Raw genomic sequence first — 19,410 nt, forward strand, 5'->3', positions numbered from 1 at the left:
TCAGTATTTTAAGAGCTTGTTACCAGAAGAGCTGCAATTTCCTCCAGGTGAATGCTTGCCCGTGTCTCCATCAAAATATTTTCGCACAACAAGGCTTTGTTTCACAGCTTTGTTTTGTCAGACTTCCCTTTCTTGGCCATTTCAGTACCCTTTTTATAAAAAAAGGGGGCTGACCCTTTCCAACAACAGCTGAGTGGCAAGGACTAAGGCTACTAAACCAAAAATGCTTACTAATAACAACAGTTCAAAACTTTCCACTAGTCCTATGGCAGCGCTAGACCATTTCAGATCTTTTGTTAGGAAAATCACTGTTTGGCACCATCAATGCACTTATTCATCGCATAAACAAGCATTCAACCAAGCTCAGCTTCAAAGAAACACTGAAGTATAACCAGAGCAAGAGAAGACACATCCTCTGGCAAGCTGCCTGCTCTGACTGCTGGCACCTTAGCCACAGCCACCGCCAAAGGCTCTTTCCCTACAAGGCCTTTTATTCAGTGCTCGCTTGGGAACTACAACTGCCTGTGATACATTGCCTGCTAGTGGGCTCCGAACCTTCCAGCACTTCTAATTCAAATGTGATTCCTTTGATCGCCAATTTTTTAACAGCCTTATCTGAAGTCTGTACCATATCACGAAATCATATTGCTTTCTCCTTTTTCCAGTCAAAGTTTGCTCTTATTAACTCTGAACTGCACCAAATTTCTCTTGATTTAGAGCCAGAAGTGGCTACATGGTGGCCACGTGCTGCAGTTTTTCTACACTGTTTTTAAAATACTACCTGTAGAGCAGAAGCCTGGATTTTTTTGTGGGAAAGGTGCAGTGAACTGATAGCTCCATTTTTTTCTTCCTAATATGGTGCCCACAAAGCAAAAGCTGAAACTAAGCACTACCCATTTTGCATTAAAATGTCTCTTCTGGCCAGCCTCAGGCTGACATAGAGAAGTTAAATGACCCAATTCACATTTTTGCTCCTTATTGTAAATTCCTTTTGATACTTTCTTTCCCTTGAAGAGATCTCAAACTGTGACCCAACAAATAATACAAATTTTAGTATCAGTACATGATAACACAAAGGTTTGTAATGTACCACAATGATACAATGCGGGGTGACAATACGTCTTCAAAGCATTCCCAAGGAAATGAAGGTGACCTTTTAAAAAATACCGAATCTATTTCTATGCTGATTTTACCCTCACTAGAAGCCCTACTGCCCAAGTTTATTCTTGAAAAAGTCTCAACTTTTGCTCTGCATTTTTCCCTGAAACCACTGCTGATAAAATTTACAATTTTTAAACTCCAGAGAAGTCTAAATCAAGCATATCATTTGAGGCCTGATACTCAGTAACTTAACCCTTATGGGAGAATTTGATTAGATTTTCCAAAAGCAACATTTGTTCTGGAGATTTGCCATGTGTAAAACCCAGCAACCTGAAGTATATGAGTCAAGAAAACCACCTTTCAGGCTGTCAACTTTTGCGCACTTGGAAGGCAGTTTTTATTCAGCCTTTCACCCTGCCAAACCATCGGTGCACTTGGGAGACAAGCATGATTTGTGTTCCTTTAGGAAAAAATATTGGTTTGTCTACTATTATTCATCATAACCCACACCATCCCAAAACTCAGTAATATTGCTGATAACTAAAGCTGGCTATCGTCAGCTGAAACCAATTAAAAGAAGTGCCCTGAAATGAAGGCATGGAACTACAAATGAGAGATGCTGATAAATAATTGGAATGAGTGTCATGTTCTACTGGCATTCAGGGCCAACGTAATTGCAGAATCTGCTCCAAAGTGATGAAAGGCACAGCCAGCCATAGTCCACAGCCTCCTTCCAAACACTGGAGAGAAAGCACATGCTGAAGTAGGCTGTTATAAAGTTTATTACCCCTCAATCATTTTTATATCAAATGCATTCAGTCTGCCTCCAGATATCTTTTCCTTCAAATGCCATTCCTGCTATCTCTAACTGCAATAAACCACATTCTTTTCTGCTGCACATGAGCTGGGACTCCATAAAGTGTCTGGAGGCCCCTGGATGGGGTAGGGACCATTGCAGTGTTACCAAGTGACACTCACGCTCCCATCACCATTAATGAGTTGGTACCAGTGCAGCTGATGGGATGTACAGGTCTGCTGGGGCACTGCAGGAACAGAGCCCAGCGCGTGTCCATCCATGCAGCTTTGACTCTCCACAGTCAACCAAGCTACAGGAAACAGCAGGTGTTCACGTTTCTTAAAAGCTCAGTACTGCAATACTTTGTGTATATAAAGAGGGAAAAGCAACCAAGCAAGAAAATACTCTTTCACATAGTCTGAAGAGCTGAACTACTCTCTAATCCTGGCTACTTCAGAAAACCCAGCAACACATAAAGAACCAGCAAGCCATCAAGAGCCAAATGAAATCAAAGAAACGAAACAGTTCCTCTGCTGCTTTTCCATGGCTGTGCCCCTCAATCTCTAAATCATGATGCCAGCGAGTCCTGCTTCCTGACAAGGCCCATGAACAGTTATGTTCTTAGCTGCCGGAGAGCTGGCAGCAGCTGCCGGGCCCTTGCCCACTGGGCTCATCTCAGCCCCAGCTCTCACTGCCTTCCCCACGGCAGCTGGACTCATGGCCAACCACAAGACCTCAATAACCAGCAGAATAAATTACAGTTGATAAAAATAGACTTGATTCCTGTAATATAAAGTGTTTGTTTTTAAAGGTCCAATTTGACTTCTTAATATTTTTAAAAAACTAAACTTCATCAAAATTAAATTTGAAAGTGCAGCAACTTGGATTATAAATCAGGGTAGAATTTCATATATTAAAATTACTTAGGTAAAATAATAATAATTTATATATAGACTGAAGTAGTGCATATTTGCTGCCAAAGTTTAAAAGAAACTCAAACACTGAATGGCTCAAAGTCACTGAATAAAGACTGCTTTAACTAAGTCACTGATAACGCATCACTAAACTAAGTCAGAAATACAGGGACTCACATATGAAATGACATCTCTGATCTCTTAAATACACTGTCCTAGCTCTAATTGATCAAGACTAAATCATAGAATGCTTTGGGTTGGAAGGGACCTTAAAGATCATCCAGTTTCAACCCCACTGGGATGGGCAGGGACACATCCCACTAGACCAGGCCCAGTAAATGAAAAGAGTAGCTTAAAACTGAACCATGGATATCTTAACATCGTTGCCAGAACTTCACAGTTTTTGCTGAATTCTGTTTTAAACTTCCACATAAACTGTGATAGCATACTACAGTTTTAGTTACACACTGCTTAAAACGACCAAAAAAATGAAAAATCCACTTATCTGCTTCTAACTGCATTGAGAAAGAGCAGCAAATTGAGTATTATATCCACTCTGTCACAAGCTGAGGAAAGCAGAAAAGCTCTTTCTGTCTTCTGCACTCCAGTCATTATTAAAGGTTTCTATTGCCTCCTTTTTATTATACATTCTAGATCTTTTCAAATCTGCCTGTAGCTGCAAGTTTGTTTTCTCACATGCAGGAAGGGCTCTGCAACGAGCTGAATCATATCCTCTAGGGTGATGCAGACAGAATATGGGTATCATGGCTTTACAACCTTTGCAGAGCATGCTCCCTCTTGTTCTCGCTGCATCTCACTATCCCACTTGCTTCTTGGCTGTAGTTGTTAACAGAGCAGAGGTCTTTGTGAGCCTTCTCCAGCAATGGCCAAAAAGGTGTGTGTAAAGAATGGTTTAAGTTGCTTAAATGAGCTTGCTTAAGGGGGCTTGCACTAACTCAAATGGATTGCTTCTCGTAACATCCTAGCAAGACTCACTATTCCAGTGCAGGCAGGGCTTAATTTACATTGGTACACACACTTGCCATTCTAACCATTTTTGGTGATACCCACACACACTTAGCAGCACGCTGCAACTCTTATTCTCAAGACATGATCTAACCCATCCCATTTGGAGAGATGGGTGACAGCCATGTGCAGGGCAGGTCGGTCTTTTTTGCACACATGGTGCAAAATCACATTATTTGGGAATGCATCGTGCAATAAAACACCATGTAAGAATGAATACATTGGATAAAAACAAAGGAGGAAAACAGAAGCAGAAAGCAGTCACATTAGGGAAGATGGAAAAAAATGCAAAGGAGGGTTTGGGGTTAGTTAGTTGGTTTTAAGAACAGATGAGATTACAATTACTGGTATGTTCTTCATTATTAAAGTTACTGAATAATCAGGAAACCAAAGGGGAACATCTAAACAAATCTCAGAATCATGTGCGTAGTTGAACACAGTGGTTGGGTGAAGGGGACTTTCACAATGTTTCCAAAACACTATTCATCACTTACTCTAATGCCAAAAAGGCATCTGAGCAGGAAGATTTCTGTGTTCTTACAACAAGACAGCAACACCTATTTTAGTTTGCCATTTCCCAGTCCTAAGGCGGCTTACAAAAATAAATACATTCAATTGTATTTCCAGTCAGTCTCACAGTCAGAGGCAACCCACAAAAGCCATCACATTAGAAAAAACAGCAGTCAACACCACACAAACACAAGGCAAAGACATCAAAGGCATTAACTGACCTAAATAAGGGGGATTTGACGTGATTGGATTCACAGCTTTCTATACAGGATGAACACCTAATGTCAGCCAGTCTGCACAGTCCAGGGCAGGGGAGCCATACTGCAGATCTCAGCTATACTCCTGCATGCTTCTTGACCACACAGAGACACCCACTTCCCACTGCCAAGAGATATTGTATTTGCCTTCCCTCCTTCGCCCAGCATCCCTCTGCTTGCATTCCTCCCTGATCCCTGCAAGCTGAATCACTCAGGGCTGGTACAAAGACCCAGTTTCCAGGGCAATTGGCAAAACAAACAAAAATCAGTTAGAAGACGTTTAAAAAGCGGATTTACTTGAAGCAGCATTCTCACCACACTTGGGACCACAGTGTTATTTGTGACAGCATGCAACAGCACAGATTGTAGTTACGTAGGCAAGGAGCTAAAGCTTTGTTCGCTTATGAAGTAACATGCCTGTCGAAACTTCAGCTGTGAAGTCTTGAGAGTTGTACAGGAAAGCTTTGATTAAATAAAAAAAATAGTGTTTTCTTCTTTTTTCACTGTCTCATTTAGGAGCGCTGCAACAAACATTAGAAAGCTAGGGGGTTAACCATCCCACATCACAGTCTGACAGATCTGTGCCACTTGAACAGGGATAAACTCGGGTATAACTGTACTGTGGAAGACTACCAACATGAATTCTATGCCTAAAATACAGAGGGGAAATATTACTACCTTCAGCTCTTTTAAGTATTTATTCTGGCTCTTTATTTCACACAGGTAATAATCTGTATGAAGAAACTGACAGCTCATTTTCCTTCAATCTAAGAGCTACAGGATCAAAGAGTTTATAAGCTATAACTTTATAACTTTGCCAATTTACTTGAAACGTATCGTTAACGAACAGTCCTCACAAATCTTCCAGAAGTAAGAGACAAATAGCTACAATACAATACAAATTCACATCCCGTTGACTGTAACCCTAAATTTATCTTCCTCCAAAAAATGCCCTTTCATATTAGACTACATGCTGTAACACTACCACAATCTTGGTAGGCATGTGAAATAAAACCATTAATCATCTGACGCCAAGTTAAAACACACCAGTATCTCTAAAACATCTGCAGATGGCATTAATCAGCATACTGTACAGAGTTACTGTATTTAGCTGTTGTATAGCTATGCACAAATGATAATTTGGTTTTATAGTGCAAATGCCATCTGTCACATTGTCACAGCATGACAAGGTATTACATTACATATTAAACAGACAACACGCCTTGAAAATAAGGCCTATTTTCACACCACGGTTGTCTTAGAGACTAAAGAACTGGGTTTTCATGGTAGTAACACAATTTAAAACCAAAACAAACTGAAACATTTTCTTTTAGGATAACAGATACCTATTCCTTGTCCATTTTTGTTAAGGATAGCTGTCATAAAGAAAATTGATCTCATTTTGATCTCCTTTGGTAATGCAAACCCACAAATTTTCTGTCTCTAAATAAAAAAAACATAGCATGAAGCAGTCGTTGTTTATACCACAGCATGCTCTGTGTTGCCACCACGATGGTAATGAATAGTACATGGGCTTTTCAGATGACAAGCCACTGGACATTAGGTTGATTGTGGTACATAACAGGCATTTGCATAAAGCAGCAATGTTATGCCAAAAATTGTTAGCAAATAGCTTGTACAGTCTTCATAAATGACTAGAAGCATGCTTTTATATGTAGATATAGATCATTACTATGGAAGCCAAGCATGAATGACATTACAGCACAAGATGTGTTTGTCATCCTGTCAAAAGACCAGAACACCAAAGAGAACTGATTAAATAATACAGGTTGAAAGAAGCTCCTTACTCCCATTATGTCTCCATCCAAAATTGCTATTAAGCAAGCAAAGACATTTATGTGACTGTTACGTTCATATGAGCCCAGTATCAAATACCTCTTAGCAGCATTAATTGAAATTATATTGTTCTAGTGTTTAAAAACAACACTTTCAAGGGGGTTTCGTCTTGTTTTCATTTGGAGGGGGTTGGTTGTGGGTGATGGTGGTAATTAACTGGTAGAAACTAGAACATAACAGTGAAAAATGAACCTAATCTAATTCTGGCAGGAAATGGGCAGGCCCTAGGACATACTTCAAGCCTCAGTTTTATTTATGAAATAAGCATCTGGAAGAAGTTTTTAAAAAAAAGAAATCTACCAATACCTGCAACATATCACATACTGAGAAAAGACTCACCTGAAGTCTATACGTCTGTTATTTTAAGTTTATAAAAAGAAAACAAAACTTATGTAAAGGGACACACACCTCTGATTAAAACACATTTCTCTACTTGTAAGGACACAATGAAAAGAGTGACTCCCTGTTTTCCCTAGGCAAGACACACAACCCCTTCTGACAGCTTATTCTTCCTAAGGCAGAAGGGAGGTCACCAGCCTGGGCTCCACAGTGGCACAGCGTGGACGAGGGAGGGCACCGTACCACCAGACAGGCTGAGCAGCAGGGTAGGCATTCATACACAGGTGAAGGAGACAGCAGCAGTAATGCTGACTCCAAAAACGCTGGGGGAACAAACAGATCTCTCCTAAATCCTCTTCCTACAAATGCAGAGAGCTAAGTCAGAGCTTAAAACAAGAAATAGATACCTTGAATTTTCCCAATTTTTGTTTTAATTTAAAGAGGGGAAAAAGGAAACCCAAGGAACAGTCACCCCAGGACTCAAAAGCTAGGGCTGTCCTGAATGAAGCACTACAGAGAGGTGGAAAGAGTTGATGGCCATCACCCTACCATCTGCTCCCTATCTGTTATAACAGTAACATTGTGCTATCAAGCTCCTACCAGTTGCCCCTGGAGCTGTACGATAAGGGGAGAACAGCAGCTTTTCTAGTAAGTAGGTACCAGGCTGTGTGAAGGTCATTAAGTTTTGACAAACAGAAACACATTTAATTTTATAGTACCGTAAGAGCTCCCTGTTAGCACTGGGGAAATGAGCACCATGTACTCCTCCTGTCTGTTGCCAAGGAATCACGGCATTTAATGTACACAGCTTGCATCTACCCTTGTCCCCCATTTCCCCCTTGACTGCATTCAGAAAGCTTGAGCGGAACAAGAGGACTCTACTGCAAGATCCAAGCTACAGACCTCTGCTGTTCAGAGGTGTGCATAGAGAAGGCAGAAAGCCCTTTGCGGATGCAAGGGAATTCCACCACCAGGAAGAAAGCCTGGTTAGGATTCAAGGACCCGGACTTTGTCCAGATACAGGCACTGTCCCCGTAGAGGTCACCATCCACACCCAAGCTTGCTCACCTGTGAAATACAAGTAGTAAGATCAACCACCAGAGTGAAGTGCACAGGAGGCGGACAGACGATAAGCACGACAAGAGATGCAGGGTTATTATTAAAATCCCTCAGTGGTGTGTGCCTCATGTTGGTTTTGGTGCCGACAGAGTGGCTTTATTTGTCCCGGAGGAGAACAAGCGCCCTTTGATTTGTAGCAATGCCAGGGACATCTGTCCTACAGGACAACTTCTTTCATTTGGTAATAACATATGCATTTTATTCAAAATGACAGACACAAGCAGGCCCACAAGTGTAACATATCTATTTAGGTCAAAGATACAAGTGATAGAAAAATGGACATCACCACTGAGAGAGAAAACTCAAAGTTGTCAGGTATTAACAAAATTATCAGTGACATATGAATATATTATTTTTTGGGTTTTTTTATGAGAAAACCATCATGTCTTGTTTATCCTGCCTTTTCTAGCGAATTTTATGGCTGAACTGAGAATCGGTAGGGTAACATCCCACGAGAGAAGGATGTCAAGAAAGCTCTCAACACGCCTGTGAAAGAAGGCATTTCATTTTAGAAATGCTTTGTTTCCTCTACTTTTATTTGGTTTAGATCTATTTGACAGGTATTTGGTGAAAAGCTACTGACTCAGTGTCCAAGGTATTTCTGCCTGTTCTTCACCTTACGTGAGGGAGAAAGCATGGATTATTCTGGTAAATAAGAATTAAGCAAAGCAAGCTAGTCAGCATTTTAGCTCTTTGTCACCTCTATGTGAGCACCGAGTGAGGGCAATTCCTCGCCCTGCTGAATGACTTTTACAGATCCATGTTAAGAGTAATACATCACCAGCAGTCCCAGTTTTCAGTCAATTTTACCCCCCCACGTCAGCATCACTGGGATTTGCTTTTTACACTCAGTAACGTATCTTACCCCATTTCAGAATTAAAATTCCACTAGGAATGGATGGACAATAAATCCACTCTTCAAAAACACCCATTCCTTGGCACCGAGGGACTAGACAGATTAGTAAAAATGAGGAAAAAAAAATTAAAAGAGACATTCTGGTATTTTAAGTAACATGAGAAGGAAAGCTATGCCAAGAGCACGTCTCCAGACAACAGCTATTCTACACTAGAAAGCAAAAATTAGCAACTGCGTCTCCACAGAGTATAAACGAAGGAGGAAGAAAGAAGGTAAAGGCAAACACAGGGAAGCAAGGAAGAGCCTGCTAATTGGAAGAAAATACAACATCCAAATGTGCAAATATAACAACAAGGGAAACAAAAAGGCATTGCAATGTCTCACTGCTAGCAATGAACACTTGGGAGCCTGAAAAGGGAGAGATAATGCCGCTAAACCCAGAGGCTTACCAAGGCTTGGCTATATTTGTTACGATTTCTAGGAAACCATTACAGGCAGTATAACTCAAGCCCTGCGCATCTGCATCAAACCAGATACAACAGCAAAACAGCATCCTGACGAACATTTGCTACGTGCTTGTCCTCTGATGAAGCACGGTTCCTACTGATCTGTGGTGAGGGATCACACAAACAGGATGGAGTTATGATCTTGGCAGACAGAGGAAAAGAAAGGCCCATTTCTGGAACTACAGTCACAGTTGGCCAGCATCTTGGGTCCATGAAGGTGATCACTGGCAGGGAACAGGCGAGCCCTCCACTGTGCTCGTCTGCGAGAGCACAGTCCTTTGGAGAAGCAGGAACCAGCAGCTTGAGTTTACTTCTTTCTCACGTAAACCAAATTAAATTAAATGACCAGAGGCATAAATGGAGGACTTGACTTCTACATACGCCTCAATGGTGAGCAAAATATCCTGTAACAGGAGTAGGAGGATTCTAGCACAGCAGTGTGCCATAAGAAAAAGGATGGGGAAAGGAGAAGTGCCAGAAGGCCCTTTTGGGGAGGTTATCCTCTGCTTAATTGTCTCTAATTCTGCCCCTGTGTGACAAAAGCCGTGAAAGGCAAATGCTGAATGGCATACTTCTAATTGCATAGGCCCATTTGATATTTTAATGCATGTCACTGAGGATTTGCTTGTCATGACTTTTGCCAGGAGCACGGGCAGCCCTCCAGGCAGATACGAGAAATACTTTTTCCCCTGATGCGACAAGAGCTATGAAGATCTTGTTTGCTGCAAGAGCACACAGCCCGGCAATGCAGCAGCAGTGACCCTCCCATGCAGCCAGCAGACGTGAGAATGGATTCAGCGCTTTCTGCACTGGAGTTGCTTTGAGTACTCAGTCAAAGAACAGGAGGTAAAAAGTCCTCCTCCTATCCTGGGAAAAAATAAGAGAGTTAAATGCTAGATGTTCTACAAGAACTCAAGTCACATATGACAGATATTTGAATTAAACCATTTTAATTACTTGCACTCCATATTTTCAATAACTTTTTAGTGAACATGTCCTCCCTAACTCTGAGATCATCCATCAGCCAGCTCCAGGAGTCAAGCTGTCAACCTCTTTTGCTGACAAGGTTGGGGTTTTTTTCTGGCACGCCATCTCCTTCTACTAAGTGTTTGAATTATGAGCTCTGAGGTTAGAGCAATTAAATACTCACCAACTTGAAAAAAAAACAGGCCACACTCACTCTTAACTTACCACCCTAAGCTCTTCGGCGACATGCCAGACAGCCCTGCTTGCCCCAGGAGGTCAGGGCAGCCTGGCTGGACCACAGGCAGCAATGCACAGTGGGGAAGCAGACTGCCTCCCACGACACCTGGGATGCAACGGCACTGCCTGCAGCCAAATTTCCAATCCCACGCCAGCCCAAGTGCTTGCGTATCTGTCGAGAGCTTTAACGTAGGCTTGACAACCATGCCAGCACAAGGCCATGTAATACCCCAGGAGGAGGGGAGAGAAGACAGCTGCCTGAGCAATCCTCACTTTTTTTTTTAAAGCCCTTGGTTTCCTAGGACTTTGTCTGTAACCCTAAATTTCATCCACTAAGCTTGGCACCTCACTGTTAGTAGGAAAAGGTGATTCTCTTTCGGGCAAAACCAGGAGCTGCTTCTCCTGGACACGATCTATCCCATGTACCATTTATTTCCTCTCCTTTGCAGAAAGTAGCTACAATGCACCAGAAAAAAACACAAGAACTCAAACAACCGGAAAGCCCTCAAAACTCAGCCTTTGAACTTTTGGGATGCCTTCCTCCTTTTCAGTGGTTTTACATCTAGCTTGCTAAATTGACTATAAAAATAAATATTCTAAAAAAAAAAATACTTGGCATGATTTTAACATGCATGGCATGATTTAAAAAGCAACATGGCTATAAAAAGATATTTTTCCATACAGTAAGCAAACATATTTCAAACATATTTTCAAAAACAGGTTGCTTAAATACCAAAACAAACCAAAAAACTCCACCTGTCTTCCCATGAAATCTGTACTTGCAGCACTCTATTCACCACTTTCCAGGAGGAAGGGAGTTCTTATCTGTCTTTACTTTATAAAAGGGGGCAGCAAGTGAGTATCATTTCCTCAATTTCTTAAATTAAAGGTCAGAGGAGTACACTTCATGCTTGAGATGAAGAGCTGCTCTGCTGTTTTGACTCAACCCCCTGTAATCTGTTTGTAGAGTTATTGTCAGCTGAGAGAAGGCTCATGACAGTGACAGTAAAACGTTTAGACCAACCACTGCAAACTGAAATCACAAGTGCAATATGAAAACCCGACGCGAATGAACAAATTGTTCAGCCATAGGCATGCATGGGAGCGATGACATTTCACCTCTAGTCGAGCATGAAGCCATTGCCTAAGGTAAGGATCCCAGCCCATCTGCTACGTGACGCCAACTGCAACAGTAGGGGTTGGCGGATGTCTCTCTTGATGCACAGCAGCCCCCTACTTGCTGTGTGTGTGCAATGGATAAAAACAGGCAAGGAAAGAAATCTGTAACTGGAAGACACTTAGGAAAAATCCCAGCACTCCTAGATCACCTTCAGTGCTGTAGTGACTGGAGAGCAGGTGAGCGAACAAAGTAGAAGAAGCCCATGCTTGGACATCAGCTGAACTCCAAGGATCTCAACACAAGAATGACACACAGCCCAATGCAAGAGTGATGCAAGCTTAAAGGCATCAGATAATGTAAACTTCAGCCGTCTGCTAGAGAGTACACAGAGAGCCTTCTGATTTTAATTGGGGGACGAATGATTCTCATCAGTGTTAATGCAGTCCTCCAAAGCATAGGCATATGAAACATCAGTGCTGTAACAGCCTTTAAGGAAATACTCCTCAATACACCAAGCAATTTCCATCTCTATTTCTAGCTCTTGAGACCAGCAGCTTAACCTTACTTTGACCTCCCTTTTGTGATCTCCACAGGCAAATCACAGGTGTAAGAGATGAGAGGTGGGGTAGGGGGCCAGTCACTTGAAAACCTGAAGCTGGAGAAAGGGCTTCTGAAATGTTAAGGAGACTTCTTGCCACATCACCCCCAGAGGAGTTAAAGAAATTCCACCACCATGAAATATTCTGCTGCTACTAAACAGCTTTTTTTTGCTCACATTTGAGGGCATCAGAAGGGGAAGTGAAGCAACATTAGCTGCTTCCTGACTTAATAGAAACCTTGGAACAACTACCATCACATACTTATGCAATCGAGACTACACAGTGATGTGTAATTAACAATTTTATCTTTCCAAATAAGCGGAGAAGATAAAGCACTATCTTACAATTTTTAAAGAATACCAATTACCACCCCCCTCCCAAACACAAGAACTTGTTGCACAGCATCTCCATTCCATCCATTCACGCGACTGAAGGCTGATACCCTTAGCATATTCCTTGTTTTAAGTACATCGCCAGAGAAATGAGGGCAAGGGAATGGGAGGTGTATGCAATGGAATAGCATAGAAATGCAAGACGAAAACAGTAAGTGAGCTTTTAAAATATACCCAAAGAGGCTGTGTGTATGCTGAAGATTGCCATTGTATTTCTACAATTAAAAAAAAAAAAAAAAGAAATAGGGCCAAAAGTACATTATTGATACTAAAAATAACACTGCATAACTTTATTTCAAGATGATGTGACAATAATAAAGAAAAAAAGGGGGGGGGCGGGGGAAGGAAAAAAGAGACAAAAATGATGACTGGAATCCCTCTGCGCATTCACTGTATCATACAAAAAGATAAAGAGAGATATTAAAATGAAACAATTCAGACAACAAAAGCCTTCTTGGAGCTAGAACATTCCCTCACTACACTTTTTCAAGGCATCTCTACCAAGCTCAACTCAAAAGACTCAAAACTACAAAGTATTAATGCTTAGCATGAATTCAACACTATATGTGTTCAAAGTGCCAACACACATATCTCACAGCCCACCCAAAAGCACCAAACAACACCACACTGAACAAACTGGAGAAGAATTCTGCCTGTCCCCACGTGAGATGAGGCCATAGCAACATTTATCCTCCAGCGGGAGAAGGTGATCTGCTTTATAACCACAGCCCCGCATGGTGGGATGAGGCAGAAACGATGGTGTCAACCACACCACAGGTATTGGAGCCACCCTCTGGACAGGGGACAATGGACCAGTCTAAGAGGAAAGCAACACTGCAGGTATCTCATGCTGTGTTTTGGAAGAGGGACAGTACACTGAGTGGGCATCATCACTGCCAGTGTCAATGCTGTGACCCCAATTTGCCCATAACCCGCACCAGCTATCGCTGCACTGACAGCCTTTGCCTTCTTAGCACAATTGGGCCACTCAGGTCAAGGTTAAATTCCCATGTAAAACTCTTTATAAGTAACACCAAACAGCTACACAGTAAGGGTGAGAATCAATGTGAACAAACCCATCATTTTAAATATCTCCCAACCACCCACCCCCTGCAAAGAAGCACCCACTTCCACCCCCTCATCCTGTTTCATGGTAAAAAGAAATTGTATGACTGGATCCCACTGCTGAGAGGGATATGTGAAGGAAGTGTGTCCATTTTTTTCCTGTACTGCTACACAAGATCGGAAAAGGCTTTGGCAGAAGCTGGACAGATAAAAGTAGACCACTTGCAAAGGAACAGGGTGGACTTTTAACATTTAATGTCTTTCTAAACTTAAAATCTACCTCAGAGATATTACAGAAAACACTTTCAAGTTAACAAAAAAAAAACCAAAAAAACCCCACGTCATTGGGGACATGAAGGCTTCATTGTTTTCCCCAAATTTTATATGTCAACACATACACATGCATAAAATCCTTACGTCCCTTCTGAGACATTAAATCTACACAATGTTTCCTGGAGAGGGTAAAAAGAAAATGTAGGTCAAGATGTTGAGATAGGGATTGCTTCTGAAAGATGAAAGCATAAGAGGACTAAGCTTTCATTCCTTATGTTTCTTTGAGATTTCAAACAGAGTATTATTTGATAATGGTGCCTTTCTGAAAATTAGAATTTAATATAGCTAATTATAAGTTAGAGAATTAATGTACAGCCTGCATTCCAACTGAGCTGGTATACCATGCTGATGCTTTTTACCAGCATGTCCCCAGTGCTTATTATAGATCTCTTCTCCAAATACTAAGTTCAGTCTGCTCTCACATTAGGCTGGATGACCCAGGAGTTTAAAGGAGGAGATGGGTGAAAAAAAGAATTGGAAAAAAAAGAAAAAGCAATCTATGATCTCCTCGGCTGCAACACTGAGCCTGCAGCAAACACCCTGGAGTTGTCCTCGCAGCCCAGCATGGCACAGGAACAGACCTTCCCACTTCAAAGGGAGCACAGAAAAGAAGACAAAGACAAGCAGCTGGAGAGGAAAAGTACATGGGGAAATGGGAAAACACATTTTCCGATTAAAAGCAGGGAAAAATGAGGATGATGGACAACGAAGAGTGTAGGCAAACAGAAAGAGGAGAGTACTTCTAATTCTCTGGTACTAACATGGAAGTATGTGAGAATTGTTTCTCCTGTGAGCAATCATAAGCTAAAAATCCTGACCTACATTTCACAGAGCAAGCAGTATAAATAAGAATATCCCTCACGACAGGCACCGGCAGCAGAGACAGCTAGATTTGGACTAGGAGCATTTTCTCTGCAATTTGGAAGGAAGTCACGCATCAGTATTTCAGGGACCTACGCAGGTTGGCGATGCTCTGTTTCTAGAGATGGTATAAAACATGTTCAGCAGCAGCTGCTGAACATCACTGGTTTGTACATAAAGTAACGCTGTAGCTTGCATAGTCTTCAACACAGATCATACTTAAGTGAATTTTGAGGGGAAAAATGTGCATTGTGGAAATCTCTGCCATCTTGGTTTACCTGTAGTTAACAAAGTCAACATATAAGGCAACATATTTCTTTAAGTTCTCCGATGGATGAGTGAGCTCCTGCAAGGAAATCCTGTCACTGACCAAGGCATAAGCTCTGTGTTGAGGTCTCAATCAGAAGGCACATACCCGGTTTCTTCGTCAAAACACTACCTATGTTCAGTTGATCTAGAGGTTCCTCAAGAAAACAGGCATGTTTTTTACATCATCAGTGGAAGTTTCTTACGTGTTAGCATGTTAAATCCTCAGAAGTCATATTTTTATTTGGCATGACCTCTACTTGATCAGAGTAGGAAGTTCCCTATTAAAGTAGGTGTTGTCTTCCAAAGTATTCTTCTGGTCTCAACAGCCCACATTGGGACAAAATCTGCCTGCTATAGAGGGCATCTTCCCCCCTCTTCATATTGGAAGAATTCCCCAAGTCCTTTTGCTAAACTTGACACTACCACTGGCTTCCAAACCTTGAGGCTGAGGAGTACTTGCCTTACCTCAACTTCTTCCTTCAAGATGCAGACTAGCATTCGCTTTCAGAGAAAAAAAAACAAATCAAAAGCTTTCTGAGGTCCTTCCTATCATGCTTAGTGTTTCAGGGAACTGAAGCCTTCTTGTGACAAGAGGACACCAAAACAGTATTTTTCCATTGCTTTCAACCCCAGTAAAGGGAAACAGAGCTGACATGGAAAACAATCTCCTACAGTCTACTCTCTGGTTCCTGTTGCCTGAAGAAGAACCTGGTCAACCTAGGTCAAGAGGGAAAGCAGTCACTGGACAAAACCTGAAGGCTATTTTCCTAAAACCTTGGTAGAGTCTCTAGGTTCTTCTTCTGTACTGGTAGAATCTCTCCTGGAAGTTGGAAAGCACAAACTACAGAGCAGCCTGTCTTTCTCAGCAGTCTGTTCCTTTCTAAGTTTTTCCTACAAATTTAGTTTTCATGAGACTATCCCCACTGAGTCCAAGATGATTTGAGAAGCTTTAAATAGAAATTTACTTCACAGTTATAATTTTGATCCAGGCAGATGGTAACCCGGCACCATCTCGACAACTAGCTATGCCAGAGAACCTGAAGGACTGCAAAACCATCTCCCTCATAAACCCCAATACTCAAGTTTGCAGACAGTATCTTAAGCTCCTTGTTCCAATTAGTCAAGTACTCTAAAAAAAAAAAAAAAACCCAAACTGCTTTACAGGCTGTAAATGGCAGACGCCTAGATCTGTAACAGAAAAAAAGGTGATTTTCTACACTAAGCAATGCCTTAACTAACGGCCCATTTATTCTACTTTATGAGCGGAGTATTTGTATGTAACTCCATGATATGCTCTGGATGTTAATCAACCTTCAAGACTTTGCATGCCAGTTTTATTGGAGCACCTTCTATGCAGCCATAAAGCGGACTTTGTACGAAACAGTCTTCCTCCAGCCTAGGAGATATCAACACCGGCTTATAGCTCAAAAACCCCTCTTTCACCAAGAACTTTTACTCTTCGGTTCTGGTCTCTCTAAATATTCAAGGGCACCACCATACTGTGTGAAGGTAATCTAGGAAAGAGTGCATTTAAATCTACAATTGCAAATGGGCTGTGTTTACCTACTTAGCTAAGACAGCCTTGTCCATTTCAATTACAAAAGGTCATTTTTCGGCAAATGTAAACTGGCATTTGAAGTTCATCCCTGCAGGACAATGAGATGAGGTAAAGCTTCTGGACAGGTTTCCATCGAAATAAAACTTGACAAGTAGTCCCTAACCACAAACCTCATTGCCGTACAAAAAGCCATCTTCAATTGATTTGGGGGAGGGGGAAGAAGAGTAGAAACAACTATGTTTCAAGAAGATTTGGAATTCAAGCCACATTCTGGTAACTTCTATCCCTTATTCATGGCTTCTACCTGGAGGTAATCGTTGATGACCTCCGGAGATGTCAGAACAAACAGTTAGAACAAGTACTGAAGAAAGCAGCAGTTTTTATTATGTTGGCAAAACAGTAAAAGTTCTTTGCTTACTGTCCTGTCAAGAAGATTGTCACATTAAAGAAGTGTCAGGACTCTTCTCCTTGAAAGAGAAACAGCATGTGCCTGGACAGACGCACAACAGGAACCAACAGGAGAGAAGGGGAATGAAGTCCTCCATGCAGACTGCATAACAGAAATATGCCTCTCCCCAGTGCCAGCCCACTCCCACACGATGCCTCAGTTTTGAGGCTCTGTGAAACTCAACCACTTCCTTCTGGCACCCGGGGCCAGAAAGCAAGAGAGCGCTTGAGGCTCTGAAATGAGATCCCAACATCACAGCAAGCAACCAGGGGTCAGAAGAGGATTAAATTCCTCTCCATCCAATACACGTGCATCTGTACGCAGACACAATGATGTCATACTTGTACAACCTAGATGCCTTTTCTCAATGTCCTGTATGACAGGACACACTTCTACCGTTGCTCTTAGCACCCTTTTGTTAACAGTCACACTGTTTCTACCCTGAAGCGGAAAGAAAATTCCCACATTGTGAGAAAAGAGGAAAAACTCTACTCCCTCTGTGCCATTTTCATCGCTTTTAAGCTTCTTTCAATCGCTCTACATACACATCAGGCATGACATAAAACCACTGGGGTGCCTTGCAGCCACAGTAAACAGAGCATCTTTAAAAACAGTTGGTCATGAAATGCTTTCACCTTTCACAGCACTAGAGGAGACAACCACCATCTGAGAGAGGTGTTTTAGGAAGAACCTGTTTTTGTGGCAACCTGGCTGAAACAGAGCATGTCAAGGTGTGATTTACCTCTACAACGTCTGTTTACGCACACGCACACAAAGACAAGGAACAGGCTGAACTGAAATATTTTTAAGGTCAACCAACACTGAAGCTAAGTGAGGGATGAACAAAGAAAGGGAAAAATGCAATTGAATGCTTGTGCAGTCTTTGGGCATTACTCAAAACACCTGGCTGAGGCCAAATCTTTTGCAGGAAAAGTGGCTTATCTCCTGGCTTCCCAAATTGCACCAGAGGTCAGCTGAAGAGGTGTCAGGAGTTTGCCAGCTCTGTCCCTCTGTGGGATCCTTGGCAGATTGCTCCAGCTGGGATCCTTCCAGCTCTTCCCTTTTTCCATTTTAGCGTATAGCTTGAATAAAGAAAACAAGATGAAGGCTTTCAAAGATAACGCTGTCTTTCACAAGCAGATGCAGAACAAAGCACAGGAAATTCTGAGCAAAGTAAAAAATGAATGTTGTCTGTTCAAGGCTTATCTGGAATGAGTTAGCCTCGTAGTGGTCAGATCTGAAAACATCACACAGTTCCGACTGCAATTGCAATGCTCACAGTCTTGTGAGGGGAAAAAACAGGATGCATGAGGGTGGAAATTCAGCAGGCTTTACCTCTTGGAGCTGGAAACTCCTTCGCATGTGCCAGAAAAAACACTTGCAAGTCAAGCTTGTCACTATCATCCCCTGACGCCCTAAGCACAAGGCTTCTACATCTATGCCTTTGACTGGACACCCCCTTCACAGTATTAAATTAATTTATATTGGGAAATAAAGGACATCAAAGGCAGGTTATTGAAAATGCATATTCATCTAATTCTGGATTCATCATCACTAACTACATGTAATAAATCTGTCCTACTCAGACATACAAAAAAGAATTTAAAAATGCATGCGCATTTATTACGATGCAAAGCAATCTGCTGTGCCTTATCAGTGTATGTGCTAAACTATATTTATTTTCCGGAAAACATTCACTCACGAGTGCTGGGAAGTATCTGCTATGTGATGAACCTCCCATCATCATCAGTTATTGAAAGACAACAGTTCCTTCGGAATGATTTCTTGGAAATTTTAAAGCAGAAAACCGACGCCAAACTTGGAAGCATTAGCTCAGAGCCCAGACCAATCTCCCAGGCTGTTATGAGCTGTGAAATGAACGCGACCAATTCCTGAAGATTTTGTTGCTCAAAAAGGCAACTGATTTTCTTGCTTTTCACAGCAGAACTTCTCCATTCACACATGTGTTGATGACACCTAAAAATAACACGATACCAATCTGCTGATGTTCTCAGTTTATACACCACATCACTGCAAGGATCCCCAAATCCATTTTGAATGGCAACCTGTACACTTACCACGTCAAAGCCTGGGAACACAGCTAACGGTGGGTATTTCAGGTGAAGAGTAAGGTGCATTGGCAGCTGTGTAAGGCAACTTGCAGAAGTGGCTACTGTGCCCATCAGCAGTTACAGCATCTGTCACTAATCTTTACTTTTTCTTTTGAAACCACAATAGTGG

The 19,410-nt window shown here is 41.8% G+C and overlaps 1 protein-coding gene across 2 annotated transcripts in view; it reads right to left on the reverse strand.

Annotated features, from left to right (window-relative positions):
• JARID2 (jumonji and AT-rich interaction domain containing 2) overlaps nucleotides 1–19,410 on the reverse strand; it is a 230,728-nt gene that overhangs the window by 104,159 nt on the left and 107,159 nt on the right. The window lies entirely within an intron of this gene.

The sequence above is a fragment of the Cuculus canorus genome, chromosome 2 (genome assembly GCF_017976375.1).
Source record: "Cuculus canorus isolate bCucCan1 chromosome 2, bCucCan1.pri, whole genome shotgun sequence".
NCBI lineage: Eukaryota > Metazoa > Chordata > Aves > Cuculiformes > Cuculidae > Cuculus > Cuculus canorus.